Source organism: Protopterus annectens, chromosome 12.part0 (genome assembly GCF_019279795.1).
Source record: "Protopterus annectens isolate FY-2018-M chromosome 12.part0, PAN1.0, whole genome shotgun sequence".
Lineage (NCBI taxonomy): Eukaryota > Metazoa > Chordata > Ceratodontiformes > Protopteridae > Protopterus > Protopterus annectens.
This window is the reverse complement of record NC_056746.1, coordinates 1,358,924,141-1,358,950,324: the sequence shown is the minus strand read 5'-3', so window position 1 is coordinate 1,358,950,324 and position 26,184 is coordinate 1,358,924,141. Positions and strand designations below refer to the sequence as shown.

At 39.8% G+C, this 26,184-nt stretch overlaps 1 protein-coding gene across 1 annotated transcript in view; it reads right to left on the bottom strand.

The window, feature by feature from the left end:
* Positions 1-26,184, bottom strand: part of RBBP8NL (RBBP8 N-terminal like) — a 345,060-nt gene that overhangs the window by 180,806 nt on the left and 138,070 nt on the right. The window lies entirely within an intron of this gene.

Genomic DNA, 26,184 nt, shown 5'->3' with positions numbered 1-26,184 from the left:
TTAAAAATGACAGGTATATGCTGGGACCTATGACAGAATATTCAGGTTGAGACTTGTATGTAAAGAGATGTGAAGCCATTGACAGGCTGTTCTGCAGAAAAATATGCAGCAATGCATTTATCAAACAGTCTAGACTTTAATGAGTGGACAGAGTGGACATGTCCCATGACTGTCAAAATATTGGACATTAAATATGTAAATCACATTCCTATTCCATTTCACATTAGCATGGCAAGGGTAATCAGAATAAAAAGATACCATATTATGAAGGTGGGTGGTCTTTTATGTTTAGAGCCCAGCTGAAGGCTAACAGTCATTAAAAGCAGTACCTCTGTTTATGATTGGAATATGGGGCTACTTGAACTGGTTCATAACTTTCTACAGTGGAGATTTGTCTACAGTCCAGATCCATGCTACAAATGTAAGTCTAGATTTGCCAAAATCTGCTGTAGGTGAAGTGATGATCCTCCAACTTGCCTGTTGGTGTATATCCACATTATGAACTTATTTTAACTTCAGATATCCGAAAGATGTGCTGTAGGTGACCTGGCAAGCCTCCAAATTTTTTATAGGTGTGCATTCTGTGTACACGCGCGTGCACATGTGTGTGTGTGTGTGTGTGTGTGTGTGTGTGTGTGTGTGTGTGTGTGTGTGTGTGTGTGTGTGTGTGTGTGTGTCTCTGGGTGCATATCCTGAAGCATTTTGGCATCCTCTCCAGGACTGTTTCCTGCTTTGTGCCCACTATGCCCATATTAGGTTGTGGGTCACCTGTGGCTCTTAACTGGGTAAAGTACATAATCATAGAGTAAGTGACTGATGCACCTTTTCAGATATTTAGTTAAGCAGCAGGCCTGAGAGGATATCAGTAATACAGCCAATAGCATTCTCATACCCGTTAGATAATGCAGCGTCATTATATCATCAAACGTACATGACCTGCTTTATATCACCAACTGTAAAGGTATGATATTAGTTGGACATGTAAGCAGTGAAACGTCATAGTGGATTTCACACATTATGTTACATAAAAAGAGTGCATGACAGAAGAAAATATCATATGTCAGACAACAGGATCTGAAAATATCATATGTCAGACAACAGGATCTGAAAATATCATATGTCAGACAACAGGATCTGAAAATATCATATGTCAGACAACAGGATCTGAAAATATCATATGTCAGACAACAGGATCTGACTCTTGGGCAGAACAGTACATTAGGCTTAACGGCAATAAACCACATCAATTATTATGTAAAGCATGCCTGCTCATGTGTGCATATATATATATATATATATATATATATATATATATATATATATATATATATATATATATAGATATATACAGTGGATATAAAAAGTTTACACACCCCTGTTAAAATGCCATGTTTTTGTGATATAAAAAATGAGACCACAATAAATCATTTCAAAACTTCTCCCACCTTTAATGTGACCTATAACCTGTACAATTCAAATGAAAAACAAACAAATATGGTAGGGGAAAAATATAAAAAATAAAAAACATACAATAAGCTGGTTGCATAAGTGTGCACACCCTTAAAGTAATACTTTTGTTGAAGCACATTTTGATTTAATTACAGTATTCAGTCTTCTTCGGTAGGACTCTATCAACATGGCACATCTTGACTTGGCAATATTTGCCCACTCTTCCTTGCAAAAGAGCTCTAAATCTGTCAGATTGCGAGGACATATCTTGTACACAGCCCTCTTCAGGTCACGCCACAGATTTTCTATTGGATTTAGGTCCGGGCTCTGGCTGGGCCATTCCAAAACTTTAATTTTCTTCTGGTGAAGCTATTCTTTTGTTGATTTGGATGTATGCTAGGGGTCATTATCATGTTAAAAGGTGAAATTCCTCTTAATCTTCAACTTTCTAGTAGATGCCTGAAGGTTTTGGGCCAACTGTGACTGGTAGTTGGAACCGTTCATAATTCCCTCCACCTTGACTAAAGCCCCAGTTCCAGCTGAAGAAAAGCAACCTCATAGCATGATACTACCACAACTATGCTTCACCGTGGAGATGGTGTTCTTTTGGTGATGCGAAGTGTTGTTTTTGCGCCAAACGTATCTTTTGGAATGGTGGCCAAAAAGTTCAATCTTAGTCTTGCCTGGATGTTTTTCTGTGTAAGAAAAGGCTTCCATCTTGCAACCCTACCCCATAGTCCAGACATATGGAGAATACGGGAGATTGTTGTCACATGTAGTACACAACCAATACCAACTCCTTCAGTGTTTCTGTAGGTCTTTTGGCAGCCACCCTGACCAGTTTTCATCTTGTCTTTTCATCAATTTTGTAGGGACATCCAGTTCTTTGCAATGTCACTGTTGTCCCATATTTTCTCCACTTTTTGATGACTGTCTTCACTGTGTTCCATGGTATATCCAATGCTGTGGAAATTTTTTGTACTCTTCTTTTGACTAATACCATTCAACAAGGAGATTCTATTGATGCTGTGTAAGCTTTCTGTGAACCATGGCTTTTGCTGTAGCAGGCAACTGAGTAAATGTCAGGAAAATCCTACTAGGACAGCTGAACTTTATTTTTTATTAATTAGAGTCTCTTTAATTGATGGGAGGTGTGTACCCAAGAAGACTGAATGTTGTTGTTGTTGTTGTTGTTGCGTCTTTTGGCTTTTTCCCAGTTAGGGGTCGCCACAGCGGAATTCCGGTCCGCTAATGATTGGCAGTAGATTTTTACGTGCCAACTTGCCAGGTCTGATGCACAACCTTCAACGAAGGTATGCCCTTTCATGTATGTCTCCACACAGAAGACGCTCTAGCTGAGAATCGAACCGGACAGCATCTTACAAGAAGACTGAATGCTGTAATTAAATCAAAAGGTGCTTCAACAAAGTATTAGTTTAAGGGTGTGCACACTTGTGCAACCAGCTTATTGCACGTTTTTTAATTTTTTTTATATTTTTATATTTTTTCCCCCTAACAGATTTGCTTGTTTTTCAATTGAATTGTACAGGTTATAGGTCACATTAAAGGTGGGGGAAGTTTTGAAATTATTTATTGTGGTCTCATTTTTTATATCACAAAAACCTGGCATTTTAACAGGGGTGTGTACATTTTATATATCCACTGTATACACACACACACACACACACACACACACACACACACACACACACACACACACACACACACACACACACACACACCACAAGTACAGAAGACTGGAGTTAGAAACGTGAAATACAATGTACAAAACAGCACAAATGAATATGTTCATAAACTACTTACTCAAGGGGACAAGCACCCTACATCTCTCACAGGAGTTTTATGGCAAAAGCAAGTATTCTCTTTTCCAAGCTACAGGCAGTCTGGTCTGTTTGAATATTAGTTTTCAGGAGGTGGGAGCTTCCACCTTCATATATGGAGTGCAAAGGAGACGTACCCTCCTCTGAAGGTCCATCTTAGAGTTCTACATTTAGTGATGTGAGAAGCCACTGTTCTGTCTAATATTCTTTTACTATAGGAGAAATGATTCAGCCTGTGAAGATATGTGAAGGCTGCGAGTCTAGCTAGATAGAATTTTTTAGATAATTCTGTGTCATTGTAAATATGAATATAATTGTCCTATTAAATGTAAGAAAACTGTGTTAAATGTTGAACTTCAAAAATGTAACCACAGTGCACTCTGCTGGAAGTAAGCTGATAAGCCAAGCACTGTATGACTGTTTGATCTCAAAGGTCGGAGACATAATGTCTGGACTGAGGAATTCCTTCTCTTGTTTTGAGACCAGAGTTAATTGCTAGATTTTACATATATAATGTCTTTTATTGCTGTAGTTTCCTGGCCAGGTACAAGATCAAAGAAATGTTAAAACTCTGAGTTTCTGTTAGCCTGGGAGCCAGAGAAGAATGATGTAATCTAAAATAAGTCAGCAGTGATGTATTATTTTTAAGACTTTCTGAGAGAGAGAATCGGAGCATTTTTGCATTTGTCTTCAGAACTGACCACTCACCAGCTCTTGCTTTGCTCTGAATGTATGTAAGTGGGATATTAGACTTTAGTGTATCTGTTAAGAAATATATAGAAAATAGTAAGTTTAGACTAGCTGTTTTCTATATTTATGTCAAACTATTCTACAGCATTATTTTGGGGTGGCCACGGTGGTGCAGTGGTTAGTGTTGCTGCCTCACAGCAAGAGGTTCTCCGGTTTGATCCTTGGCTGGGGTGCTTTCTGTGCAGAGTCTGCATGTCCTCCCTGTGGTTGTGTGAGTTTCCTCTGGGTGCTCCGGTTTCCTCCCATATACCAAGACATGCTGTAGGTGGATTGGACACTTTAACTTGCCCCTAGGTGTGAGTGTGTGCATGTGTGTGCCTTCTGTGGAAGGTTGGGTGTCGGGCTGAAAACTCAACACTGTAAAACTCCACTGCCAATGATGAGCGGACAGGTGATCCGCTGTGGTGACCCCTAACTGGGAAAAAGCCGAAAGAAGAAGAAGAATTCTACAGTATTATTTTAAGCATTTTCCTGTGATCTCTGAACTCTTGACTGGCACTGTGTTGAATTGAGATTTGTCTTGTATTTTTATTATTTATTATTAAATAGTTTTAAACCTTAAAACTGTGGCTGTTTTGTTTACAGATAATTTAAGCTCTAGAGTACATTGCATGTATATAGTGCTACTGTACAAAGCCACTCCAGATAAGCCTTGCTGTTCATCACAGTTACTAATTGGATAATAATATTGCACAGTAAAATTAGACACCCTTTGTTAAAGGCCTTATTAGTAGCTGATATTAGTGGTTGGTGGCAGCTGGTACTACCTTATAGCCTGGGCAGAACGGGGGCACAGCTGGAAAACCTGTGCCAGCCTTCCCCAGGAATGTCTATGTGTGTACATATAAATCAAAGCTTAAAGTGTGTGTGTGTCAGCAACTTGGGCAGGGACACAAAGCACTGGTTGGACAGAGAGGGTGCTGAAGGTTTTAGCTTGACCACTAGGCTGAGATCTGTACCCTATAGATGTGCCAGTGGGGAGTCTTATTGGGGACCTGGAGAGAAAGGGAGAAACCAGCCCCAGACTGAATGTGATCTCTGTGGAAATTATACTTTAGCGTGTGTGTACTTGTTATCCCTCCCAATGTAGACACCCCTCACTGGTGCTAGTGGTGAGGACTGAGGCTCCTTGATTACTGGGCCAGTGCACGGGTGTCACACCGCCAATTTGACAAACACAGATAAATAAAAAATATGGCTAAATATATCTCTAAAGCACATAACATATGTAAAGAAACGTTATTTTAGATATTTTTTAGATTACCTCTACTATGCATAAGGCTTCCATTATGAGACATCCATCAGTTCTCAGAGGAAAAAATCCCCTGAATATGATTAGCCAAAAATCAACACAGTAAAAAAAAATATTGTAAGCAATTTTTGCAGGACAAGTCCCTCTGTAGTCTGCATGCTTCATGTGGCACCCCATATCACAAGATCTTATATATACAAACGTTCAACCCCCCCCCCAAAGGAATCTTTGCCAAAAAACAGAAACCACACCAGCAGTAATTTCCTAAGCAACCAGCTAGCAAGGCGTTGAGCTTTGGTCAGCTGGTTTCCTCTGCGGTTTGGTCTTGGGAAGTGACAGAGCAGGCATTGAAATAAATTCTTTGTTTTTTATTGTGTTGTGTTTTGAGTCCTATCAAATACCTGTGGAATAACCTATGAGTAGCTTACCTATTTGCTAAATGCCAGTGTTTTAGTTTCTGTTAAAGAGCTCTGCAGTACATAACCGTTGTCTGCCTTATAAAACAGCTATCATATAATGCAGCGTAGTTTTCACATAATGTTCTACTGCAACATAACGTGTATACAGTCAATATAAGGACTTTATCAAGCCTCTCTGCTTGTATTTCTGAAGTGTCAGGTGAAATATTAGAATTAGAAAAATGCATTAATAGATTTGGAATTTATTTTGTTAATTTTCTGCTTTTGATCTTCTATGATTTCTGCACTTTTTCTGGTATATTGTGCACTGGAACAGATCTGGTTTGGGCTTATGCTCAGGAAACACTTATAAATAACTTAGGTATTGAAAATAAATGTAACATTACCCTGATGGAGTATGGCATCTAATCATAACTGTTAACTGTCAAGATTTTCACAGAATGTCTAGATATTTGTCTAATGTTTTTGGTCTGCTTTTTGAGGATTGAAGTCACTAAATAATGACAAACATTTCAGTATCTGACAATATCCTTCAGAAAATGCAAAATAACAAACATTCTGTTATTCTAGCAACTTTCTAAGTTTATAAGAACAATATTTAAAATATGTCCCTATTTTTGAGCCTTTGCCTCCCTATTATGTTAGGGTTTGCCCAGATTTCTTGCACTAACAGGTTGAGAGGTATGCATCTAATGGTAATAATTAGTCAAAGCGTGGATTTGTGTTCATAAAATTATTCACACTTCACCATCAAAAATTGCACACTCTGTAAGCCAGTAAGTTGATAAGTAGAAGCAAAACAAGGAAATAAAATGGTCATAAGAGGTATTCATTCCCACATTGAAGTAAAATGCATGAATACAATTTGTGCTTAAAAGCACAATATCCCCCCAAAGGCACTTTATGTAGTTTTAATAGATTTGGCCCAAATGAAAGTATGCTGAAACCAAACCTTCTTTAGGATGGGTAGTTGAGCATACATAGAGGGATATCTGAAATCCTACTGTTTAACTTTTATTGCAAATCTCCCAAAAAACTGCAAAAATACAGTGCAGTCAATGTTAGATCCCTTAGTTTTCAAATAATCATAACACAAAAAGATGACACCAGCACTTTCTAGAATTACCAGTATCACAAAAGCATTCCTCAAGTATGTATTTACTTTGTAATAAAGAAAACCACCATGTGCAAATTTTCTGCCCTCATTTTTGTCATTGTAGAACCGCACCGTCCCCCCATTTCCACAATACTCATACTTAGCTAAAGAAGACATCAGTACAACAGTTCAGTCCACTGAAATACAAAAAACACCTTCCCAGGCACAGGACAATGGTATGCAGGCAGTGTTACTGAATGTTTGCCTGTGTGACTATGTGACAAGTACAACGAAGTCTTAAAAAAAAAAAAAGAAAAGAAACAAATACCCATGCCATCAGCATATCAAAATTTTCAACACTTTGACCCCAAAATTTCAGCTTATGATCAGTGGGGAACAACATTTTGACCTGGACATATGCAATTTTCATCTTGCAGTACTCTCCAAAAGTATGGTTTCACAAATATAACCAAACCACCTTCTCATTTTCAGCTACAGCAAACACATTTACTATAGAACAATCGATATTAAATGCATAAAATGCATAACCATTCACACCAGCATACTTGTCCACCAACTGGCCATACATTTAAAACCTGCAATAAAAAAATGCAATATGGCAAAAAAAGAGCACAACAACACTAACTGAACAAAAAGTCCTAACAAATGGTACACCCCAAACATATACAATGCAATTGATGTGGTTGTCGCCTCACAGTAAGACGTTGTCCTGTTCAATTCTCAGATAAAGCGTCTTCTGTGTGGAGACATGTGTGAATGGTCGCACCTTCATTGAAGGTTGTACATCAGGGTTGGCAACTTGGTACGTAAAAATCTGCTGCCAATCATTAGCAGACTGGAGTTCCGCTGTGGCGACCCCTAACCTTGAAAAGCCAAAAGATACAACAACCAGAAAAATATCCCTTGTACACTTCACTCTCACAGCTGTTTCACTTGTGAGGTTACTTGTGATTCATGTCTGCTGTACATTATAATGATATGAGACATACTGCTATCAGCTATGTTTTTTCTTTGTCAAATGACGTACATATACATATATTATGCTTAACTGAAACATGGCTAAAGCCATCAATCAAAGATAATGAAATTAGCCCACCTGGCTATAATATCATTAGACATGATCGTGCTACCAAAAAAGGGGGAGGAGTAGCTATTCTCTACAAAACACAACTCCAAATTAGTACTTTAAATCTGACTTTTAACCTTGACAATAATGCTGAAATAATTAGCTCCAAACTCCAAGTCAATACTTCTAAAGCCATAAATATCATATGTGCATATCTCCCTCCTGGAAACAATATCAACACTCTCGAACCTATACTCAATTTTCTCTCTACCAACCTCCCTCAGGAAACACTAGTCTTAGGCGATTTTAACATCAATTGGTTTTCCTGTAACAGTACTAACCCCACCTCCCACATAAACCTATATGGCTTTAAACAACTCATTAGCAGTCCTACAAGAACTAATAAAACCAACAATAAGGAAACCATCCTAGACTGGATTCTTACTAATACTCCCCAACAAACCTATCAGTTAGGCACCCATTTCAGATGATCTAAGTGACCACTCACTAACTTATATCATTAGGCACAAATCAAACCTAGCCTTACCTACCACCTACAAAACACTACGATCAAAAAACAATTCAACTCTGATCAGTTTCTTGCTGAACTAAGACAATGTAATTGGTCTCAACTAAAACACCTTCCACTTAATGATGCTGTTGAATACTTTAATTCTACATTCCTATCCATACTAGATAACCATGCCCCAAGTCGCACTATTAGAACCAAAGCTAAAACAGCACCCTGGCTAACTAACAATACTAAGCAAAAAATCACTCTTAGAAATAAATCCTGGAATAAATGGCGTTCCACAAAGAACCTAACAGACCAGCAGAATTTCAGAGAACTTAGAAATAGTACAAAAAAAGCCATCCTTGCAGACAAAAAGAACTATTACTTTCAGCTACAACAAACTACAAAAAAAGAACCCAAAAAATTTTGGGCTAGTATTAATAATCTTCTATCCCCAGGCCAGTCACTCACACCAAATCCCCAGGACTCTAATCCAAACAATCCTAAACAAATAGCTAATGACTTCAACTCTTTCTTCACCAATACTATACAAACTCTAGCAAATCACCTACCTCCTGACATCTCTAAATTACCCACACATACTTTACACACTTCTCTTCCCTTCTCCTTCAACCTGTATCTACCTCATTTATCTTATCCTTACTCCATAAACTGAAACCCACCACACCCTCTGCAGACAAACTTCCTGCAGAATTTCTGCAGTTAGGAGCTAAAGCCATTGCCTATCCCATCTCAATCCTGATAAACAGATCTATAAAGGAAGGAATTTTCCTTCCATTTGGAAGATATCTCACATCATCCCACTACACAAAGGGGCAATTCTAATGACTTCTCTAATTTTCGTCCCATAGCATTGCTATCACCTATAGCCAAAATCATGGAAAAGTGTATCCATAAACAACTACTTAATCATCTTCTCCATAACAACCTACTAGCTAACAGTCAACATGGATTTAGACCTTCACACAGTACCACTACAGCATTACTCTCCTTTACTAATGCTATCAACCATAACCGTAACAACAATAATCTATCATCTTCTATCTTCATAGATCTTTCAAAAGCTTTCGACATGGTTAATCATAAACTCCTTCTGCACATACTAAAATCTCTTTCAATTCATCCTTCTTCCTTATCCTGGTTTACATCTTACCTAGAAAACTGTCAGCAGGCAGTACTTTGGAAAAACTCATTATCTAACCTCCTTCCTGTAGCTATAGGTGTGCCTCAAGGGTCTATCCTTGGCCGCTCCTATTCTCTATATTTATTAACGACCTCCAGTCAGCTATTCCAAACACTACTTGCATACAATATGCAGATGATTCCACTATAATCTGCACTGCTTCCTCTCAGACTGAACTCCTGTCACTTACCCAAGAAGCTTTTTCCACTGTTGAACACTGGTTCTCTGACCGTTGCCTACTCCTCAACCCCAAGAAAACAAAGTTACTATTGTTCTCACCTACCCACAAATCAAACTCTCTTAATTTCTCTATTACTTCCTCTGATAACACTCTGATTTCTCCTGATGCTACTACAAAACTATTAGGAATAACTATTGACAACAATCTCAGTTTTGATTCTCATATTAACAACACAATAAAAGTAATAAACAAAAGATTGGTTCCCTTTATAGAATCAAACCATTCCTTACACCTGAAGCTCGGACCACCTTAGCTAGTTCTCACCTTATCTCTACCCTTCTATATGCTTCTACTATTTATACCAATCTCTCTAAAAATAACCTCAAGAAACTTGCGACATCTTACCATAATATTGCTCGATTTGCCACAGGATCCCTATTTAGAACTCATCACTGTCTTAACCTAAAACAACTTGGCTGGCTTGAACTTCCTAACAGGCTGATTTATCAACAGCTCTTAACTGCTCACAAAATTCTATACCAGCCTTCTAAAACACCAATTCTCTCTAACCTCATTCGCCTTATAATAACTTGAAACACCTACGTTCATCAAACAAACTAATGGCTAATATTACCATACCCAATAACTCTGCAGGTGATAGCCTTTTTTCTAACTCTGTTGGAAAAATATGGAACAAACTGCCATCTGATATCTCATCTTTAACTAGTCTTCCACTCTTTAAAAAACAGCTGAAAACACATCTCAATAAACACTGGCTCTGTTCCTGTAACAACCCAGATTAACCTTTCTTTTTCCTTTCCTCCTTAACTCCTCTTCACACAACATCCTATGGACATATGTAAAAAAAAAAAAAAATAAATAAATAAAAATTATTGTTAGAATCTGTATAGCAAATATCTATGTAATTTCCTGCGATGACTATGCCTGCTTGCATGTATATCACATGTTCTGACTCAATGTGTTATTATTTTTGACCTTATATTGACTGTTGCTGTGAATTATCTGTAATATCGTTGGAGCTTTTCTCCCCGGGCCTCCACTGAAAATGGACATATATCCAGCTGGACTAGCCCGGTCAACAAATGTAAAATAAAATAAAATAAAATAAAATAAATAGTATATGCCATATAAGGACAGCCATTTTGTGTTTCTTGTACTGAATATATGGTATTTATAGTTGGCACATATATTTTATGTATTCTATCACTCTGTTTAACATACAAAGATAATTTATTCTAGAGCTGGGGTAAACAGTGTGTAAAACATTTGTCTATGCAAAGTGTTTTGTTTATATGTTGATGGAAATTCCAATCCCTATCTCTAGTGTTAGTGGAGCTGTTTGTCTCATTGACACATAAGAGATCAAGGAGGTTGTGGTCCTTTATGGAACAGAATGGAAGACTCTGTAAAAGATTGTCTTGGTAGCTCATGGTTTTCAGACTAATAATGTTCTTGGCTAGGGAACATTCTGGTCTTTCTAGCTGAGGCATGTGTCTGGACAAGTACATAGCAATGGGGATGTTGTGCTTTATAAATGGTCTAAAGAGAGCAGAGTTCAGTAGGACAATAACTTTTTCAAACTGTATGAGATACCTTTAGATATCACTTGGTCTAAATAGAAGGAATTCCTGGTCATTAACAAAGTGGGAATTGTTGACCTAGATGCCTTAATCCCTGATTACTGTGTCAGACTGAAGTGAGATGCAAGTTATGATGTATATTGGAGGTGAGAATTTGTTTTTTCCATATGCAACAATGCTACATTTTTTCATTTAGTTTTTACCCCTTTTCTGTATTCCACTGGTTAATGAGGGTTAGTTCCTGTTGTAGTGACACCATTACAAGGGGTGATCAGACAATAACAGAAAGTGTGCAGTCATCAGCAAGCTTCATCAGCTACATATCTGGATTTAATATTTGGAAGTCAGAGTTGTATATGCCAAATAGCAGGTGTCTCAGCACTAAGCCTTGTTTATTTTCTTGTTTTCTGAGGCAGCATCTGCTACTTTAACTATGTGGATTCTATATTTTCATCAGCTTGCTGTCCACCTTACCATGTCTGCATCTACATTTATGTCTCTGTATTCATTTACAATACCAGAAGGAAGGATGGTGTCAAATGCCTTTGCCAGATCGATGTAGCCATTGTGGACTGAGTGACCACTGTCCTCAGCCGCTGTGACCCTGTCCAAAGAAGTTTACTAAGATGAGTAAACATGATCTGTCTTTGACAAAACCAAACTGCTGAGGGTCATGGGGTATAATGTTTTTAATATCACAGTGTATGCGGTCAGATATAATGATCTTTGTGGTCTTTCAGATTAGACTTATTGGTCTGTACTTCCTGGGGTCTGGGGTGAGGGTCCCTTTTTGAAGGTGCATCTCAACAGTAGTTCTCCATACTTCAAGGGTTACCCTGTGGTTAAGCTTAAGGTAAATCATTTTATCAGGGGGTTCCATGAGGGGATGTTTGGCACTATTTATTAGGCATCTAGGTATGTTAACGGTCCCACTAAAGTGGTATTTTTGCATTTGAGAGCACCACTAGGCTATCCTGCTTTAAAAATCTTAGGTGTTGACTGGGATACAGAGATTTGTAGACTGTTTCCATGCTAATTTTTGCACTAAACCTACCTGGAAGGACATGTGCAATGCCCTTTGGTCTGAGTGGCATATTGGATTAGTTAAGAACACTGGTGGGTGCTGCTTCTTAATTTTCTGATGTAATCAAAGATGGAATTGTAATATCCTTGCCTTTATCTGATGGTTCTAGTTTGTGTTTAGCTTTGCTTTTCCTAATAGTAACTTCAGTTCTTTGCTGATCCTTTTAATAGAGTCTTTGCTATAGAGATTTAGAGTTATCATAGAACTTAAGTGTGAAGACTGGTAGAGAAGGGTGAAGGCTGCCACCCTAGTCAAATAGAATTTGATATATAATTCTGGCATTTGTAAATATAAATGTAAAATACCGGCTTGTGTCTTAAATGTAAAGAAATGCTGTTTCAACATTGCCATCTGCTGTAAGGAAAACTAAGTCAAGCATTTGTTATTGGTCCTTTGAAATTAAAATTACTTTATGTCTATTCCTTTGAAGTTAGAATTTGGAGTTGATGAGTCTGGAGTAAGCATTCTGCCTACTGTTTTAAGGTTAAAGTTAATTACCAGAATTTACATATGGAATGTCCTTTATTGCTCTAAGTGTAAAAGAATGTAAATGCGGTTTCTGTGTGGCCTGAGAACCAGGAAAGTGTAAACAAATGATGTAATGTTTTATCAGAACTGCAGTTTCAATTTAAACAGGGAGAACCAGAGATTATTAAGCATTTTGATCTTGAACATCTAATCTACAGCACTGCCTGTTGTCTTAAGTAAGTTATTTTAGAAGTATGTTTTCTTGTAGTAATAGCTAGGAAATTAGAAGAAAGTTAGACTAAGTATTTTTTTGTTATGTCAGAACTGTACTTCTGAATTATTTTAAGTTTCTGTGTGATCTCTGAACTCTTGAATAGCACTGTGGTGTATTATTTATTATTAAATATTTAAAAAAACTTTTACCTGTGGCTGGTGTATGTAGAGATAAGTTAAGCTCTAGGGTACTTTGCATATTTATAGAGTTTATCATAGAAGCCACTCTAATAAGCCTTAAGACTGATTAGTCACACTTACCATTGGATAATAATATTGCACAGCAATAATTGGACATCCTTTTAAGGACCTTTGGGTAGCTGATAATTATTAGCTGGTGGTGGCAGTAATTACTACAGTATAGTCTGGGTAAAGGGGCACAGCTGGAAAATCTGTGCCAGCCTTTCCCAGGAGTATCTGTGAAGTTGTATAAATACTTATCTCAAAGTGTGTGTGTGTGTGTGTGTGTGTGTGTGTGTGTGTGTGTGTGTGTGTGTGTGTGTCAGCTACTTGGGCAGAGACACGAAGTACTGGTTGGACAGAGAGGGTACTGGAGGTTTGCTTGCCAGCTAGGCTGAGATCTGGACCCTATAGCTGTGCCAGTGTGGAGTCTTATTGGGGACCTGGAGAGCAAGGGAGCAACCAGCCCCAGACTGACTGTGATCTCTGTGTGCACTTAAGGGAAATTGTACTTTACTGTATGTATTTGTTATCCTTGCCTCTTATATGAGACACCCACTCTGATGTTAGTGGTGAGGTCTGAGGATCCTTGATTGCTGGGCCAGTGCACAGTTGTCCCATGTGGTTTGCAGTGGTGGGATCCACTTCACATGTGTGGTGGTGGTGGATATCCACATCACATATTAATTAGTTGGCGAATACTAATTGGCTTATAGTGGTGTGGGTAGAGTGAATTCTGTAGCTTATGTACAGTGATTTCTGCAGGTGTTTTGTACTCTAAATCAGCCACGCAGTGAATACTCAGAGTTCAGATCACAATTGTTTTATTTTTTTGTTAGCTTAGTTAGTCAGGGTGAGCAGGCAGCATGTCAGCAGAGGAGTATGGAAAGTTGACAAGGTGCCAGCTGGTAGAGATGTGCCAGGCTAGGGGACTGGTGCATGGAAACCTGACTAAGGCAGACCTGATTGCAGCCTTGGTTACAGCTGCATCAGAAAACAGTATCCAGGAGGACAATCAGACTGGCAGTGGAGATACAATATCCTTGGAAAATGGACAGCTCAACCTTTCTGTGAAGGACAATCAGACTGGCAGCGTAGATACAATATCCTTGGAGAATGGACAGCTTAACCTTTCTGCAGTGGACTTAAAAATCCAGCTGGAGCTAAAGAGACTTGAGTTGGAGGTCAGGCGTTTGGAGATAGAAGCCGAAGAAAAGGAGTGTCAGAGTAGGCATGAGAGGGAAATGCTGACTCTTCACCAGAGTCATGGAGGTAATGGGGAAGGAAGTAACTGGACCCCAGAAGCACAACAGGTCAGTAAATTTCTTCCACAATTTAAAGAGGGGGATAATTTTGATAGTTTTATTCATATGTTTGAGAGGGTATGCAAACAGTATAGTTTTGACCAAAGGCTCTGGGTACGGTTCCTGACCTCCTTACTCCATGGGAAAGCTGTAACTTTTTTATCAGAAATGCCTGACTCTGTCTGTTTTGATTATACTGCTGTAAAAAAAATGTCTTTTAGAATATTTTAAGCTAACACCTGAAATGTATAGGAAAACGTTTTGTGAGCATAGACGCAAGGCAGATGAAAATGTATGTGAATATGTTGCTGAAATGAGCACTTATTTTCATAGCTGGGTGAGTGGATGTCAGGTTACCACTTTTGAAGTGCTAGCAGACCTTTTGGTGAGGGAACAAGCCCTTAGCACTTTGCCAGAGGACATGAGGATCTGGTTAGCTGATAGACAATGTGCTACATCAGATGAGTTGGGGAAGAAGGGAGACCTATACCTGGCCAGCAGGGCAGCCCTGCATAGGAAGGGGACCCCAAGTACTGCTCATTGGTCTAAAGGAACCCATGGTGGACAACACAGACTGCCCCAACAGAATCTGCCAGTAGCAGCGGAAGCCACTAGTCCAGGTGCACATCCAGGAGCTAGGGTGAAATGTTTTGAATGCAACCAGTGGGGCCATGTGGCATATAGGTGTCCACGGAGGTAAAGTGGGGAACCAAAGGTGAGGGAGCCAGTAAGGGGGAAAGACAAAATGCCAATAGTAGGTTGTCTTGAAACGACAGGGGTACTAAGCTACCATCCTGCAGATGTCCTGATAGGGAAGGATTTGGATGAGGCAGTACCATGTACTTATGCACGCGGTCAGGCTAAGAGACAAGCATGTGGGTCTAGTAGCCTGCGGGAGACCCAGATAGACTGCATACTTGCAGCCAGGACTGCTGAGATCCTTAATTCAGGGAGGGAACTACTCTGTAGCAGTGAGACTGAATGTGAGCCACAGCTGTTTGTGGGTACTAATGGTCCCTTGGGCAGAGTGACTGCAAAGGTAGAGGTGAGCAGTAGTACCCATGCTGACAGTGAGGCACTACTGTCAGAGGATACCAGACTTCCTGTGTAAGAGGAGCTGGGAAGGGTTACAAGGAGAGAGTTGAGACAGGCCCAGCTCTCAAACCCTACATTGCAAGGCCTGAGGCAGGTAGCTAGGGAGGCACCTGATTCTCAAGGAAAGGGAGAATCTGTATACTGCAACAAAGGGTTACTATACAGAGAGTGGACCCCTGAGGGAAGGTTAGAAGGTGAGAGAGTACAGTAGTTGGCAATGCCTAGAGACTACCGTCTGGCGCTTTTAGCCATAGCCCATGATATTCCCTTTGCAGGTCATATGAGCATAAAACATGCAAAGAGGCGTATTATGCAGAACTTCTATTGACCTGGAATTTCCAGAGTTGTAACAGGGTACTGCAAGACCTGTGACCAGTACCAAAAGGTAGGCAAGGCAGGAGACAAGGTGAGAGCTCCTTTGATGCCTTTGCCTATGATTGAGGAGCCTTTGCAGAGGGTAGCTATGGATATTGTGGGTCCTCTGAGTACCCCAAGTTCCACAGGGAAAAATAATATCCTAGTCGTAGTGGATTATGCTACACAATACCCTGAGGCAGTGGTTTTGTCCTCCATTGAGGCAGAGAAGGTGGCAAATGCTTTGTTAGAGATTTTCAGTAGGGTAGGCTTCCCAAAAGAAATACTGTCTGACAGAGGTGCCGATTTCATGTCAGACCTGCTGGCTTGTCTGTGGAAGTCCTGCGGGGTGAACCACATGAAGATCACCCCCTACCATCCCCAGACTAATGGTCTTGTTGAGAGGTTAAACTCTACAATCAAGTCCATGCTACGGGCATTTGCAGATCAGTTTAAGAGGGAGTGGGACAAATATTTGCCCCATCTGTTGTTTGCTTACAGAGAAGTTCCCCAGGAATCCACAAGTTTTTCACCCTTTGAATTGCTGTGTGGGCATAGGGTGAGGGGACCTCTAGATTTAATTTGAGATGAGCGGGAAGGTGAGTGCGAGTCTCACAAGTAGTCTGTTGTGGCTTACATCCTAAACCTCAGGACAAGGCTCAGGGAATTCATGGGCTTGGCCCAGGGGAACCTGGCAGAAGCCCAACAACAAATAAAGGTGTGGTACGACAGGAATGCTCAAGCTAGAGAGTTTGCTGTAGGGAAGCAGGTAATGGTTCTCATTCCTGTCAGACACAACAAGTTGCAAGCAGCTTGGGAGGGACCCTACAAGGGGGTAAGAAAGGTAAGTGATGTTAACTACATGGTGGAACTACTAGGCAGAAGGTCAGGGCACAAATTGTACCATGTTAACATGATGAAACCTTACCATGATAGGGAGGCCCTTGTGCTGAGCATTTGCAGTGGATTGCAGGAGATGTCTGAGGGAGATCTGGGGACTGATCTTCTCAGTGAGGCTCCGGCTGACACCTCTGTGGAAGGGGTAACAATGTCCCAGCAGCTATCTCCTACCCAGGTTCGGGAAATTTGGGCAGTGTTGCAGGAATTTGGGGACATGTTCACTGGGAAACCAGGGTGCACCCACCTGGTGCAGCACCAGGTGGATACAGGACCCCAAAGGCCTATTAGGCAGGCCCTTTATAGGGTGCCTGAGAGAGTCAAACAGACTCTGAGGGAGGAGGTACAGAAGATGTTGGAGCTAGGGGTGATTCAAGAGTCAAACAGTCCCTGGGCTTCCCCAGTGGTGCTGGTGCCAAAGAAGGATGGCAGCACCAGGTTCTGTGTGGACTATAGGAAATTAAATAGTCACACAGAGTCAGATCCTTATCCCATGCCTAGGACAGATGAGGCCTTAGAGCAGCTGGGTGGGGCTAAGTATATTACAACCATTGATCTTACCAAGGGTTACTGGCAGGTACCATTGACTCCCAGTGCTAGAGAGAAGTCAGCCTTTGTGACTCTTTTTGGCTTGTACGAGTTCACAAAGATGCCCTTTGGGATGAAGAATGCCCCAGCGACTTTCCAGAGGCTGGTAGATCATATCCTAGCAGGAGCAGGAGGGTTTGCCCTTGCTTACCTAGATGATATTGCCATCTACAGCCATTCCTGGCCAGAGCACCTTCAGCATGTCAGGGAGGTGCTGGGCAGACTACAGAGGGCAGGGTTGACCATTAAGCCAAGCAAATGTTAGGTGGTTAGGGCAGAGGTCTCCTACCTAGGACATAGAGTGGGGAATGGCCAGCACCTGCCAAAGAGAAATCCATTCAGGCATGGCCTGCACCTGTTACTAAAAAGCAGGTGAAGGCATTTTTATGGACAGCAGGGTACTACAGAAAGTTCATCCCCAGTTATAGTACCATAGCTGCTCCCCTCACAGACCTGACAAGGAAGAACAGGCCAGATACGGTAGTGTGGACCCCAGCATGTTTGCAGGCATTTCAGAAGCTTAAAGAAGCTTTGGGAGGACCCCCTGTGTTAGCCAGCCCAGATTACAGCAAAAAATTAGTTCTGCAAGTGGATGCTTTGAACCATGGGGTGGGGGCTGTACTTAGCCAGATTTATTCAGAGGGAGAAGAGCACCCAGTGGTTTATCTCAGTTGTAGGCTCCAACCCAGGGAGGAATGCTATGTAGCTGTAGAAAAGGAATGTCTAGCCATAGTGTGGGCACTGCAGAAACTTCAGCCTTATCTGTATGGAAGAAAATTCACTGTTATGACAGATCACAACCCTCTAACATGGTTAAACAGAGACAGTCAGCAAAACTCCAAGTTGCTATGATGGAGCCTGGGGTTGCAAGCATATGATATGTCAGTAAAGCACCACAGTGGGATTAGCAAAGCCAATGCAGATGGGCTCTCATGACAGGGAATGGGGTGAGGTACACTCAGATAGACCTAACCCTCTCAAGCGGCTTTTATCAAGGGCCACTTGAAAAACTAGCTTGAGTTCTCCAGGGGATAGAGATGTGAAGACTGGTAGAGAAGGGTGAAGGCTGCCAGCCTAGTCAAATAGAATTTGATACATAATTCTGGCATTTGTAAATATGAATGTAAAATACAGGCTTGTGTCTTAAATGTAAAGAAATGTTGTTTCAACAATGTGGCAACATTGCCATCTGCTGTAAGGAAAACTAAGTCAGGCATTTGTTATTGGTCCTTTGAAATTAAAATTACTTTATGTATATTCAGTTGAAGTTAGAATTTGGAGTCAATGAGTCTGGGGTAAGCATCCTGCCTATTGTTTTAAGGCTAACGTTAATGACCAGAATTTACATGTGGAATGTCCTTTATTGTTCAAAGTGTAAAATAATGTAAATGCAGTTTCTGTGTGGCCTGGGAACCAGGAAAGTGTAAACAAATGATGTAATGTTTTATCAGAACTGCAGTTTCAATTTAAACCGGGAGAACTGGATATTATTAAGCATTTTGATATTGGGCATCTAACATACAGCACTGCCTGTTGTTTTAAGTAAGTTATTTTAGAAGCATGTTTTCTTGTAGTAATAGCTAGGAAATTAGAAGAAAGTTAGACTAAGTATTTTTCTGTTATGTCAGAACTGTACTACTGAATTATTATAAGTTTTTGTGTGATCTCTGAACTCTTGAATAGTACTGTGGTGTAGTAGTATTGTCTTGTGTTTTTAGTATTTATTATTTAAAATTTTAAAAACCTTTTACCTGTGGCTGGTTTATGTAGAGGTAAGTTAAGCTCTAGAGTACATTGCATATTTATAGAGTTTATTGTACAAAGACAGATTAGTTACACTTACCGTTGGATAATAATATTGCAGAGTGATAATTGGACACCCTTTTAAGGGCCTTTGGGTAGCTGATAATTATTAGCTGGTGGTGGCAGTAATTACTACCGTATAGTCTGGGTAAAAGGGCACAGCCAGAGAATCTGTGTCAGCCTTTCCCAGGAGTGTCTGTGAAGTTGTATAAATACTTATCTCCAAGTGTGTGTGTGTGTGTGTGTGTGTGTGTGTGTCAGCTACTTGGGCAGGGACATGAAGCACTGGTTAGACAGAAAGAGTACTAGAGGTTAGCTTGCCAGCTAGGCTGATATCTGGACCCTATAGCTGTGCCAGTGGGGAGTCTTATTGGGGACCTGGAGAGCAAGGGAGCAACCAGCCCCAGACTGACTGTGATCTCTGTGTGCACTTAAGGGAAATTGTACTTTACTGTGTGTATTAGTTATCCTTTCCTCTTCTAGGAGACGACCTCCCTGGTGTTAGTGGTGAGGACTGAGGCTCCTTGATTACTGGGCCAGGGCGCGGCCGTCACATTAAGTACTTTTCCTTTGTTATAGAGCTCATTTATGCATATAGGCATACATATTTATAAATTCTTAAAACAAAACATGATAAAAGGTAATAATAATAATAAGCCATTTATGAGTTATTGTTCAAAATATTTTGATGATCATTTCTCTTTCTTTTACTTTTTAATTAAAAATCAAGTTGAGATTATTATTACGGGCACATTTGTTTAGTCTGACAGTTTATTACCTTGACAGTTTTAACTGCAGTATTCCAAAATCACCAGCTCGTTTTACTGACAGTTTACTTTCTTCACAGTTCATTTTGTGGATAGAGGTAAGTGGGTTGGTGCTAGGGATGGCGAGTGTGTTTGTGCGAGTGTTGGACAAATAGGGTTAGAGTAAAAGTTAGGTAAGAGAATAGCTTTTGTGTTGTATGATTGTGTTGGTAAGTGTGTGTGTGTGTGTGTGTGTGTGTGTGTGTGTGTGTGACTGTGTGTGACTGTGTGTGTGTGTGTGTGTGTGTGTTTGTCATTTTGTGTGTGTGTGTGTGTGTATGTGTGTATGTGTGTGTGTGTCTGTGTGTGTGTCAGTGTGTGTGTGTGTGTGTGTGTGTGTCATTGTGTGTATGTGTGTCAGTGTGTGTGTGTGTGTGTGTGTGTGTGTGTGTGTGTGTGTGTGTGTGTGTGTGTGTGTGTTTGACTCTGTGTGTGTGTGTGTGTGTGTGTGTGTGTGTGTGTGTGTGTGTGTGTGTGTGAGTGCGGGTGTGTGCGTGTGTGTGCGTGTGTGTGTGTACGTGTACGTCTACATGTGTGTGTGTGTGTGTGTGTGTGTGTGTGTGTGTGTGTGTGTGTGTGTGTGTGTGTGTGTGTGTGTGTGTGTGTGTGTGTGTGTGTCTGAGCCTGCCTTGTATAGTGGTAGTATTATGGAAAGGTTTTCTATGACAAGGTGCAGGGTTAGAGTTAACACACATTAGTAAGGTGGCTCAGCTGGGCGAAGCCTCCTAGCTTCACTGAAATTGTATGTTTTTGGAGTTTGTGATTGTTCATTTTCATGGAGCTGGATGTAGCTACATCCTGTATTATATGGGACTTGACATATAATATCTATGCCATTCCACACCGCAATAATATAGATTGTCTTTATCTTTCATATATCCGAATGATAATTTGAGGACATGATTCCCTTTACCTAAAGCAGAAGCCTCTACCTCGTGATAAGCTTGGAAGGTGCCTGGCATTAAAAATTTTTAAGTTGCTTTAACTGCTAGCAAAGGTTCTGATCTTTGCATTTCTTCTTAACAGATTGTGAATTTTATCATTCTGATTGAAGTTTCAACCCTCTGGATTTGCTCATCTGTAGTATTCATTTTTTCTTATTGCAGATAAGTTTCAGCACCTTAAAATTTTCCCGTTTGTGTTCATTTCATAATACATTAACAGTATTCTTGAGGAGTGCCCTGTCAGTCCCATTACACATCAGGAGAGCACCAGCGTCTAGGGTTGAAGAGGTATAGGAGTGGTCATACCCAGTATATCGATCATGAGGTAGTTATGATCCTATATGGAGGTTCAGCAAAATTCTGCAGAAAGCACGTCATAGCATTTCACAGGGTTTAAAGAGCAATAATCCAGTGTGATAGTTATACCAGCAGATGGAATAAAAAGGAACACTTTAAGTACGTTGGTAACATGGTTCTTTAAGTGCCATAGAAATTACAATCCTTAATACATTTTTAAAGATGAGTTTAAAAATCCTTAATAAATCTTTAGATATGAGTTTGGTACATGAGTGTCTCATCCTACCAACAAGGCACCTGTCTAAATGTGTAACAAAGTGCACATTGAAGTCCCCTTACATGTTAGGCACAGTTTACGACCTTTCCATTTTCTATGACTCATGACAGATATCACAAGAGTTGAGAGCTATCATCAGTATGGTTATAAGAATTGATCGAATTGTCTATAAGGGGGAAACGACTTTTCCTTTAGTTTTTACACATAACATGGCCCATCTACCATATTTACCTTTCTTTCCAGCCTCTAAGGACCAGTTCATTTGATGGTACACCAAAACAGCTGCATCTCAGTTTGCACGTTGGTGACAGATAGATACCCCTGTCTTTCATATTATTTATGTATTTTACTTTTGTTTCCATTCTGTTGAGGTTTGGTCTCCTAAAGGATGACTGCTGATGTCGTCACTTTCCATTAGGGAACTACAAGATTTTTTACTGCTTGTTTCTGACAGTCTGCACGTACAATCACATTGTAGGACATGGAAGTAATATATGACTTACTGATATTAATGGTGGGACTTAGAACTGACTGCCCTGTGTTAGTACCTAACAAATGAAGAAATTAGTAAAAGACAGAATTCCAGTTAAGAGATGCCACTGGCCTTATACACCCTATATTAACAGCAGGTAAACAATTACCGCAGAAACAGGGAATAAACAACTTTACATGGAAAGTAAAGCATAAATAAAATCAAGTTCCATGTTCATAGATGGGACAGCAGTGAAAAAGAACGGCTATTATCTATTTAATATACTGCTATCACAGAAACAAAAGTCTGAGAGAACAGAAAGAGGAGCCCTTTGGATAAACCAGTCTCAAGCACTGCTGTACAAATGAGACGCAAAGCAAATTGTATTAATAAAACATAACCACTCCAGAATAAGGGCTTATTGAAGACATATTCTTAATTCAAACTAAAACATTGTAACTGCTGATATAATGACTGCAGTTACTTTGGCATCAAGAAGTAATACAACAGAGATTAGAATTCTCAACCAGCGAACCAAAAATCCACTTCGTTTACACAACTGCAGATAAACAAATTCCCCTCTAGAGGTCTCTCTATGCCTCCTAACCAAACTAATCACACCACTTTTTCTGCTGGCTGCTGCATTTTCTGTAACTACAAATACACAGGAATGTTGCATTAACTGTTAACCTGTCAACACTGAGTAAATAATGGTTCTGTAATAAAAAAATACTCTCCTTGGAAAAAGTCATCACTTTAGAAAGTGTGAAACAAATAGCCAGTGGCGTACAAGTAATATTCCATACTTGCCATTCATTATGTGACCCCCCCCCAAAAAAAAAAATTGGCCTCTTGAATAGTAAGAGCTACAGTTTGATACCAGCTGTCTATGGCATGTGGTGCAACCCTTCTGTGAAATGATAATAAAAAAGACAGAATAAAAAATAGCCTTTAATGGCAAGAATAATATTCAAGTACCGAGACAAAGAGGTACTAAACACTGCTGAGGGTAATATAATTAAAAACTGTAAACAAGTAAAATGAGAAATTTCATTTTAGCAAAAATGGCCCAGACAATTAATAAATATTGCTAACATTATAAATAACTTTTAAGTAAATAAAAAAGTGAAATAACATTTTATGGAAACAGTTGCTGTAGTGTTATTTGAATACCAGATTTTGATGTATTTTTTCGAACTCAGATGCAGACATCTAATGGACAGTTGTGGTACTGCACAATGTGTCCAAAACAGAATCAGTTTCATATCATAGCTCTTCTCCCCCATTCCCCAAGGATGGGTGTAGGGGGTTACAGCCGTCCACTACTCCCACAGCCAAATGTCTTTATCTGTTGTGATTTTAAAGTCATAATTTAATGAGTTATATATACAGGAAGTTGTTATTAATTAAGAAGCTATTAAATGCTCTCAAAGTTCTGGTGTTAACAGAAACTAAGTTTTTGCTACATTAATTTATTTAATACATGCATACATGTATCCATGTATATAGTTTTCATTCCATTAACTTTTTGATATATAAGATGCCTAGGAGAAAGAGGTATGTTTTATGTCAAAATGCAGTTCGACATTTTAAATGCTCAGTTCTGAAACTGCTTCTGAGCATGATGTCTCTAAAGGACTTAAGTTTTGTCAAAAGGTTGCCAGCACTTGCGTAAATTTTCACTTTGCCAAGGCTAGTTTTGGAGAATATCTCCTACTACCCGTTAGCATAAAGACCTTGGAGCTGATTATATAAAATAAAAAGTGTAGAGGGGCCAGAGCCCACTGCAAAAGCTGTTTGCAGGGTTTTATCCCACAAAATGGAGATGCTCGTGTTTCACTGAATTTAATCTTGCTTTTGTCAAGGCCACTTATTTTATTTATTACTTTATTTTCATTTGTTTATTGAGCTAGTCTGACTGGGCTGCACAAGATCCCTTTTCAGCAGAGTTCCATGAAGAAAAGCTGCAAGAAGGGGAAAATACACTGGTAAGAATAACAAAAGGCAATATATATTGAAAAGTAACAGGAGAGCATTTCCAAATGAAAAAGAAATATCAAAATGGAATAAATGTTGAAAAATATAACAGGAGAAAATACTGACATTGTGGTTTACTAAAAGTACGTATGAATAATTAATTTTGGTGGATAGGATGGAGAGGAGAGAGAAGATGAAGTAGAAATGTTTAAAAGAGATGGTTAGAAGGTTATAGAATAGCTGCAATGATTAAAGCAAATTGAGTATAATAAATTATAGCTTCAGAATTAAGCAGGTAGTGTAGATCAGAGTGTGTGTATGTACCTTTAAGAAGCATTTCCAGATATAGCAAGTGCATATACATACTGAGCATGTGCAGGCAGCAGTGCCATTTTGAGAGAATTGCCAGAGTGTTAACGTGTATGAGTGTGGTAGTCAGTTTGTTTATAGTTTATTTAAATTTAAGTTACAAAGCCTCATTTCTGATGTGTTTGTATGTAATAAAGTTGCTTGAACTGAACCCCCAAATGTTCATCTTTTTTATGCTGACCAGACGAGTGACAGGGAGTCCAGAGGTTTAAATGGATAGCCTCTAGTGGGAATGGAGATACAAGTAAGGGTCAAGAGTTATGTCTTTCTTAGAGTATGTATGTAATTATTTTCCTTGTTCTGTGAAGTGATTATAGTGACCTGGGGTCAAATTCCAAGAGTTACTCTCAGTGTAAGTCTGCCCTGATCCTAAAAGACATTCTTTCAGTGTAAATGTGTAAAACTTACCAATAGGTCTTGATATAATGGTTAAGGTGTCTTCCTCAAAGACACAAGGTACAGGGTTTGATTCTCATCTTTAAGGGGCATTGTTAGGCTTAAAATGGCCCTCACAGCAAGAGGTTCTCCGGTTTGATTCTCGGCTGGGGTGCCTTCTGTGCGGAGTCTGCATGTCCTCCTTGCGGTCGCATGGGTTTCCTCCGGGTGCTCCAGTTTCCTCCCACATCCCAAAGACATGCTGTAGGTGGACTGGACACTCTAAGTTGGCCCTAGGCATGAGTGCGTGCATGTGTGTGCCTTCTGTGGAAGGTTGGGTGCCGGGCTGGCAACTCGGCACCGTAAAACTCCACTGCCAATCATGAGCAGACAGGTGATCTGCTGTGGCGACCCCCAACCAGGAAAAGCCGAAAGAAGAAGAAGAAGTTAGGCTTAAAATGGCCCACAGAGCAGCTACCTAGTACTCATCTATGAAATGATGTTTTTGGAACAGGCTTCTTATTCCCATTAAGCAGAGCCCTTCTCTAGTGTTCTGCAAATGCAGTTTGGATAAATGGATAGGGAACTGAAATTTCACACCTGGGGTAGTTGCTATGCCACTTATGGACAGGGACAATTTGTAAGATAATCTCCTAGGGGCCATATATTGGGTAAAACTGGGTTATATTGGCTAGATTTGTAAAAGCTCTTATGCTGTTAGCCTAGTTATCTGCTATGAATCTATGAACCTATGAACCTATAAACAGGCTTACACCAGGGGCCTGATTCCAAAAGACCTGTTCTCATCCTGCTCTCAGTGTAAGTGATCATTTACACTGAGAGCAAGTCTTTTGGAACTGAGGCCCTGGTCTGTGACAGCCTGATTTCTAGTGTTGTTATATTAATTTTAGATGCTTCACTGACCCACCTGATCCCCAACCCCCACTATAGGACAGTACAGTATACCACACTTTCAGGGAACTGGGTAACTTCCAGGAAGGTTATTGTTTCCACATTAGACCACTAACATATATTGTGCATGATGTTTCTTTATACTTATTATAACACTTTTATATGTCTCCTTTCACACATCTCAAACAGTGCATGCACCAGAGGTTTGCTGTCTGTTTTTCTTGTAGCTTAGAATGGTATTTTTTCCATTATAGGGTAGGAAACTGACCATTAGTCACACATTCATTCTTCCGTCTGCTTTTTCTTCATTTGAAG